We start from the raw sequence: 9640 nt of genomic DNA, 5'->3' as shown, positions 1-9640 counted from the left end.
CGAGTTGACACCTATTACTGCTGCGGTTCTAGTCTTTGCCGGATCCGCTGCCGGAGCTGCTGCTGCACTTCTTGTATTACGTTAACATCTTCTGTATTTAGAAAAGAGAGAATCAACACAATAATAGCACAAAGTTTCTTTCAAGAGCATGACACATCAGATTTTTAAATCATTATGGGAGTGACATGTCATTAACTGAAAAAAGTTCAACATCCAATGAATTTTTTTTATTAATACACATCTATTTTGTTATCGACACATCACATGAATAATCTTTCTAAACTAAAAAACCTAATGCGTGTTGAATTTTAACATGCTTTGCTCTCGACGAACGTGCATCAGAGTAAAAGAAAAAATGGAAACTCAAGGGTATATACATGGAAGATGCAGGATGCGATTATGGTGGTGGCAATCTAAGAGTTTGCGAAGCTGCTGTTATGCTTCCTCGAGGATCGTTATCTCTGCATCTTATCGGAAAATCCAATTTACTCGGTGAATTCATTTCTCCTCTGATTCTTGAAAATTTTGAGAAAAAGACGCATAACGAGGATCACACAAATGGGACTTAATACAAATAGGAACACAAATCAATCTCAGATGGAAAAAAGAGTAATTAAGGTGAAAACCATGAGATAATAATGTGGATAATTTGATCTAACATTTTTATGCAAGAGTGGCAAGCAGTTAACAAATGTGTTTGCATTGAACCTTTGATTAAACACACAAAGAGAAGGTGAAATCAAGAGAGAAGAAGTGGAAGCAAGGAAGCTTGCCACACAAGAAAAGAAGAATGAAGAAGTGACCAAGGAGTCACTTAGAAGAGGAACAACGAAGTTTAGCAGAGAAGAAGCTACAAAGAAGAAAGAAGAAGATGATAAAAAAGAGACTTCACGTGCAAGAAACAGAGGATCTAGAAGTAGACCAACGTGGACATTAAGTCAAAGTAAGTTGGGTTGTGTAACTAGAAGTTACACAACAAAAAGAATAAGAGTATTAGTTTAGTTAAGCCAACAAAAAAGAGTGAAGTGTTGGTTTAAGTCTAGCTAGATAGAATTGTTAGGAGTTGTTAGTAGAGGTAAGGTGTGTGTAGTAGTAGTTAGTGAGAAAACTACTACAAGAATGTGCTTGTGTTGATGTAAGAAAAAGAATCCAATTCTAAAAAGAAAAATAGTTGGAGAAAGAACGATGTAGACAATTAAAGATAAACTCACTTCTCTCTCTACAAGAACAAAGACAGACGTGAGAGAGTAAAGGGGCTGTGAGTGTGTGCATGTGTGATGATACACAAGTAGAAACAGAGAGAGTGAGTGAATAAAAACAGACTGAGAAAGAGAAGAGCTGGCCATGCGCGAGTGAAGAGGCCAAGCCAAAATCAGAACAAAGTGTAGGACGGAAGTTGAATGAAATATGAAGACGTGAAGGTAAAAATTACAATAATAAGACTACTCTGTTTTCAGTGTGAAGCTCTTGTATGATTGATCACATTTAGAGGTTTTAAAGGCTCTACTTGATGCCATGTTCTCTGCTTGCTCTATCACTTTAAATCTAAAAACCAAAAAAAAATGAGACATGCTTGTCTACAATTTTTATAAGAATATTATAAGAACATTATAGTATGCTCGCGCGATTGAAATGAAGAAAACAAACAATGTCAACAATCAAAAGTGTTGTTTACAGACTAAACAATCTACAAACAAAAAAAAACTGTTTTTTTTTCATTCCCTTTGTTAAGAGAAAGAGGTGGCATACTAAGGAATAGCAAGAAGAAACACCATGAAGCTTTCTTTACTGGTATGACATTAAATAGACTAGGAAACAAACCCGTGCGTTAACGCCCGGAAAAAAGGAATTTTATTAATTTTTATTAATTTTCTACTTTATTTAACTTTGTAATAACTGTTAAAAAGTTAAACGGATGTGTAATATTATAATTAATTTTTTTAAAAAATTATTATCCGTCTAACTGAATACTTATATAATGTATGAATATTAAATAAATTGTGTGAATGAGAAATATTTTTTTAAAAAAATTATGCGTAACAAAATAAATTGTTATAAAAATAAACATTATATATTTTATAAATGAGATTTTTCTATAAAATATTTTTATTTTAATTTTTGAGAAAAACATACCAATTTTCCGTTTGATAAAATGGATTGTCTAAATTACAAGTCATTGCCTTTTATCTAATAGTTCCATCAGTGATTATATTAAATATATAAACTTAGACAAGAAAATTTCATAACTAATGGATTGCTAGACAGTGGATTTTAAGAAAACATATAAATAACATAGATTGTAACTGTATTTTTTTCTAAAAAGTTATTTTCACAGATTATTGAAACAGATAGATCATTTTAACTAATTTTAATCATGGTTATTCATAGAAATATAAACCAGTATATATGCACAAAAGAAAACAGAATAAATTGTAGATTTTGATTAATGACAAAGTTATGAATAAATTATTCCTAGTCACTGACACACAGCTATAGTTAGGAACAAATTCTTATTAATTAAAATGATATGTTATATTCCAAAATGTAGATGCCAAAAAAATAAATTCCAAAATGTATAGTTATGTTAGTAAGATAGCATAAATCATATTTTAATAGAAAAAATGGTTGGTTAAGTAATGAGAGTATTTCTATAGATTTTTTAAAAAAAATTATAAAGAATGAACAAATAATGAAAAGACACATTTCTAGATTAGTGTTGAAATCTGTTTGGATAAAATGACATACCTGTAAACATTTATTTAGATTCTTTAAAAGTATAATAAAATAAAAATAATAATCAAATAACAGCATTCATCAAAACTGTAGTTTCGAAAATGAAAAAAAGACATGACACTATTTTTAGTAACTTTATTATTAGTAATTCTACGAAAAAGCAACAAATCACTTATTTATCATAGTTTTTTTAATGATACATAATGATCGATATCAGAAATCATCTAAATGTTTTCGTTGGTGTTTAAAGATGAATCACTCTCTTTTTTACTTAGATTACCAATTGATAACAAGTAAACACAATAGGATAAAATTTATTTGCATCAAATGTTTTTCTTTTAAGTAAAGGTTTAAATTTGACCGACCATGAAAAAAAAATGTGACATCTAACAAAATACAATCATTAATATATTAAAATAATTGGAATAATTCTTTTTTAAAAATTTACGTAATTTTTAGGATGAAGAAACACATACAATTATTTATATTAAAATAATCAAATTACCTAAAAACTGAACTACTAAATAGTTTTAAATAATTTTTAAATAAATGAAAATACAATTTTCTAAGAAAATAATTTTTGAAAATCTACGCAACTTTTAGGATGAAGAGGAACATAATTAGACAATGCGACCATTTCTTTAAACCAACGAACATTTTTTCCATGTTATGTCTTTATAATCTAAAAAATCTTTGGTACGAGACGAGAATGTCTTTATGTTTTTTCATGTTATGTCTTTACAATGTGATCAATAGATACAACTTTTTATATCAATCTTCATAACTATTAGATACATCTTTTGGTGATGAAAGTTATATATTTAAAATTAACAGTTTCATCTTTTCAAAATTAATTAAGTCTATTATAAAAAACTATAAATTTCAGTATATAAACTCGTTAATAGATGCATTCTGTTAAAAGACATGACTGTAAAAAGGTTTGTGGTTTTAGAGACGTGTTTCTTGGAAGCAGACAACAAAACAAGCGTCTTCTCGCAAAATAAATTGATGACATCATACTATTCTATAAAAACAATATCCTCATCGTTCATCAAACTAAGACACATTCAATCGTTTGATCAGATTTTTTTTTCCTATAGAAAAATGATGACATTTTGCTCTTCTTCTTGACTTGGCCTCTCCACACTTCCTCTCTCTGTTTTGTACTATGTTTAACATCTTTGTTTTCACTTGTGTTTTATCATAACTGCGGAGAAAAGGTTTAAAGTCAAGGAAAATTCTATTGATAAAAAAAAGGAAAATAGTTTTTGTTCAGGCAAAAAAATGATAATTATATCATATTAGACTAATCCCATATTATTTATGTTCTATTAGGCTAATTATTTTTGAAATGGCAATAATATCCTTAGTTTCAATTATAAACTCGAAATTACAATTAAAAACAACTGTTAAATATTAAAATATAATAAATAATTAAAGTGATTAAAATAAAAGAAAACATTGAAAATCCCCAAAATGGGATTTTTTATCTTTTTTTAATTTTCATTAACCTTTTATTTAGAAAAAATATATCAATTTTTAATTGAAGTTTAGAATTATCTTGTTTTTAAAAAATTGAAATTTTCATTTACTTACTTAAAGTTTTTTAGAAAGGAAACCAATTTTAGAATTATCTAATCTAATCTATGTTTTCAAACAAACAGTTAAACATCTTAAATATAGATAAATTATCATCATTTATTTATAAAAATAATTTAATGTCAAACATCAAATTATATACAATTAAGAATATGAATACATATGATAATATAGAAATAACTATATAATTGAGTTTAAATATATTTTATTAATAGTGGATACAATAAATCATAGACTCCAAAAAACTAATTAAACTAAAATTAATAATATTTATATTTACTCATATATATATTTTCCAAAACTGTGTCAAAGAAATGCAAAAAGGTAAAATATACAATTTTTTTTTTAAAAAAGAATCAGTCATTTTTAATGATAAATATTGATACTATAGTCGAATTATCATTTTTAAAAATAATTAAACTATTTAAACAAAAATGTGGTAAATTACTTAAAATAATATTAATCAATGAATTGTTAATGCAACATAAAATAAAAAATAAAGATATTATATGAATACGAAACAAGAGTGATACTCTATTAATACTATTTATATAGTTTTGACTATAATAAGACTAGCATGCTTATTTTTAATAGGAAAAAGACTGACATAATAGAAAATATGAGTAAAGAATAATACATTCTTTTGTTGTATTCTTTATTAATTTATTATCTGTATGTACTTAATTTTTATAATTCGTCGACATATATATGTGTGTTTGCATACTATATGCATGCTCATATGGATCAGTGAATAATAAGACTGATGATTAGAAAAAAAACTATAGATGAATTTCTTTGGTTAACATACTCCCTGTATCACCGGATTGGTCATCATCTCAAAGTTTTCCATTGACATACCATCAATTTATTTTGGTATAATCGTCAAGTCACTTCTTTTGATTTGATTATTATTTGCAAAGTTTTGTGTTGAACAGTAAATAAAAAAATTGTGAAAGAAAGTGATTTGTGATTGGGCAATTCTTCTAATAAGATCACTTTCAATTTTTTGTCACCAAAAGAGATCCTAAAGAGGAAAATAATCAAAATAGTTTATTTAATATGTAAAAAGACTCTAATACTCTAGATATATAAATACAAACAAATAAATACAAAAATAAAATAATAATAAAATAAAGAAAATAATAAAAATAATATTTTTTATAGTTTCAGATTATATGTTTCAAATTCAATTTTTTTTACAATTCTTTTGATTTTTTTTCCGAAATGTTTTATTTTACTTTTCAAATTTTCTTTTTGTTAATTAAAAATAATTTTTGAAATAGTTTTTCAAATTTTTATTATCAAAAATTTTAATATTTATTTTTTATTTCATAAAATTTTAAACCTTAGTCTCAAATCTCCACCATTTAACTCAAAATTCTAATGTTTAAATTAGTTAATGCTAGGGGTATCAGTATATATTTACCTCTTTAATAAAAACATTTTGGTCAATTTGATCCTTAAATTATATATTTGTGACAAAAAAGATTTCAAATGGACGGATAAATAATTAATTTAAATATATTAAAATGTTTAATTTTTTTCTGAAAATAAAATTAGTTTTTTATCACGTCAAATTTATCTATTTATTTTATAAATCATAAACTTAATTAACTGTTAAAATCATAAAAATATATATTTTTTAAAAACATTTGTTTTAGTTTAGCTTATATCGATATGTCACATTGACTAATTTTAAAAAAGAAACATATAACTAATAGTTAAATATAATGTTAAATTTTCTAAATTCGCATTCACTTTTATATACCGTCACACACAAAAAGTAAAAATGTATTATCATAAACTAAGTTTGTCATCATTTGCTTTGTTATAAAAATTCGTCATCTGTCGACTCGAAAAAATCATTTATTTTCTCTAAGAACAAATCATTTTCTCTTCTCTTATGTACATTGCCTTTTGAAATTTTTCGCAAAAAAACTCCAGTTTCACACAATCAGATTTTGAATTGTGAGTTGTGTCAAAAAAAGATCTCTCCGAGTGATTTAGAGACTTAAGGATAAAAAAATATTGGTTCAGAGAAAAGTAGTGAGTTAGAGAAGAGTAGTGAGTCGTTTCAAGCGGTTTCAGCGCATATTTGCTCTTCACCTCATATTTATCAATAGGAATAAAACCAAATAAATGAAAGCATAAAATGAAAATCAACTTCTCATAAAATAAGAAACATTGTTCAATGAAAATAAAACTAAAATATAAGAACTTAAAACATCAACGGCCACCTTCAACCATCAACTCTTATATCTTAGTGTATTTTGGATACATATTATGAATTGAGATCATGTTTGGTACAAGATTTTTTTGGAGTTTTGAATGTTTCGGATTCTATCGCATATACATTTAAATTTGGGTTCGGTTCGGATAATACCCATAAACCGAAATACCATAAAACAAGATCCATTCGATATTTATGTTGGGTTCTGATTGGTTCGATTTTATTTTTATCGGATCGGGATCGGTTCAGATTTTCGGATTCGGTTTATTTCCCGAGTCCTACTGCTGACAATCAATATATAAATCAAACATGCTTTAGAAGATATTCGCTTAGAGAAAAACTATTTTTCTCAAAAAAAAAATCAGAAAGAACAGTAACCAACATTTGCCTACTACAAAAGCTCGAGTCTGTCGTTTGAATAGAGTTTTAGAAAGCATAACACCGCGACGTACTTTTCCATCAATGATCATTTCTATAGAGAAACATACTGCATTTTCTATTAAAAAAACATCAAGGCATTGTTCAGCAATCTTGGATTGGAAGACCCATTTTTCTTCATCAATCTAGCCAATGTTCACATGGATAGTCTCTTTCTACAATAAAACCACATACAAGGGACAACTGAGTGATTTCATATTTACAAAATAAATCTACTTGATTCCAGTCCAATCCTAGGAGTTCCGTGTTACAAAAATTGATCAATATTGGTTTCGGCCACAGCTAGATTCTCCTCTTTGCATTTGAGTTTCAATTTTTTCCTAAAGACAACCTTATGGAGTTTGTTCAGATTGTGCATTGTATCCAACATCTGTTAGCCATAAGCAAATAAGAGTAGAAAGTAATTAGTAAATCTGCTATAACCCACTGAAAAAAAAAGATATGTAGGTAGTAGATGTCATCCAACAGCTCTAGATTCTTATTTCAGCCACCAACAAAGGAAAAAAAAAATCACTCTTGTAAGGACCTAAAGAAACCGTTGCAGCATAAAATTTAGCAGAGAAATTAGGGCATGGGTGTTCGGGTATCCATTGGCATTCGGGTCGGGTTTTTCGGATTTTGGGTTTTCGGGTTTATGCTTTTAGGTCCCATAGTAAAATTTCATTAGTACGGGTCGGGTTCGGATAATAACACTTCGGGTTCGGTTAAAATTTTTATTGCGTATTAAAACCCATAAAGTAACCATATATCATCCGAATTCGGGTTATATCGGTTCGGTTCGGATATAATCGAGGAAAAAAACAAAAACTTAAAGAAAAACATAAAGAAAACAATTAAATTAATAAAAATTAATCTATCACATATAAAATTGCTAAAATAACAATAAAATGTTAAATCAAGCATGAAAACAAACATTATTTATAAACAATATACATTATATTATAGAGAGTAGACCATGTTATTCCAATGAACAAATTATAAATTACTTATTTATAACTAATTGTGTACTTAAAATATTTTTAATATTGTTAATATTTATTATTATATATCATATTACCACAAATATTAAATTTAATAACTAAAATACTTATATATATATATATATATATATTTCAAAATATTTATATTAACTATTAGTTTCGGGTTTTTCGGGTTACCCGTTCGGGTTCGGTTAATAACACTTCAGGTTCGGATATTTTTTATATCATCCTACAAAATCCGTTCGAGTATTTTTACATTTCGGATCGGATAACGGGTCGGGTTTTTCGGTTCGGGTTCGGTTCGGATTTCGGATTCTGAATTTTATGCCCAGGCCTAAGACAACCCTTCTTCCCTGGCTACAACCTTGGACCATACACCTGCTTCTACAGAGACAAACTAACAATCATTTTCTTTATTTAGTTATCATCAGAAGACAGATTAAGGAATTGAAAGCCTTGATGTCACTGTTACATACCAACATCAAGCAAATTGAGATATTGTAAAGGTTACGAGGATCAGTAAACTCTCAATATATTATATTTCACCAGGAGAATCGTTCAACGGCAGAGAATAAGAGCAAAACCTTAACATGATCCAATGTGGCAGCTAATTCGTGAATATTCCTTGCAAGGTGTGTATATGAAACTGACCGTAAAAGTCATTTCCAACATACAAAACTGTGTTCAATTACATAAAAGAAGAATTACAACTAATAAGTGGATCTTGTTCCTCTACTTGCTCATAGTGCTGTCTTTTCTGATAACATAGAACAACAACCCACAATCATTTTTAATTCCTCCTATTGCATATTCAAGTATATACACAGAGAGAAAGATAAGTACCACCTTCTTATATGTCTCTAAATTTGCGGCATGATATAGGACTTAGGAGGATTACGTGCAGCTTTGGCAGCAGTTATGGTGTCGCTGTGGATCTGCATCGACATGGTCCGCTTGGATTTGCTTCTCCTGGACGACAATGGATAGTGCAGATCCGCCGATGCAGCTACATAAGAGACTGAGACGCCATGGAAGAGCAACGGCCGGACTTCAAATAAGCAAGGAAGATTGATGATGAGTTAGCCATTATACCCAAAATAACTTAACTTTGTTGTTTATATGAATCTAGATGATGATGATGATATTCAAGGGAAGAAGGCTAACCTTTTTTATAGGTGTAATACACTGCCTTGAAGAGGGAAAATTCTCATTTACTGCCAGATCGTGATTGACTTCAGCCAATGGGGTTAATTTGTTTTTTTTTGGCATAATAATCTATTCTATTAATTCTCTAGCATGACCAGTTGATATAAAGTTATGTCCACCTTTTAAATTTTATAACTGCCACAAAATACACATATAATACACAATTTTATATTAAGATAACTTCCACAATCGTGCCCATTAACTGCATCAATATCAATATAATTCAAAAGATGGAGACCATTAACCATGTAACTTGAAACGGGAGATGCAAAATATTTGGGCTTATGGGCTTTGATTAACAATATCATTATTTTAAATGGCAAGACATATTATAATGTAATGTTTTTTCCTGTAATATTATGTGTACTATTATGTATAATAATAGTGTTATTGTGATTATATATGAAACAAAACTTTAGTGAAAACATATAATTTGCATTTATTTAAAAAACAA

The sequence above is a fragment of the Raphanus sativus genome, chromosome 9, assembly GCF_000801105.2.
Source record: "Raphanus sativus cultivar WK10039 chromosome 9, ASM80110v3, whole genome shotgun sequence".
NCBI lineage: Eukaryota > Viridiplantae > Streptophyta > Magnoliopsida > Brassicales > Brassicaceae > Raphanus > Raphanus sativus.
Note: the sequence above shows the minus strand (reverse complement) of the source record.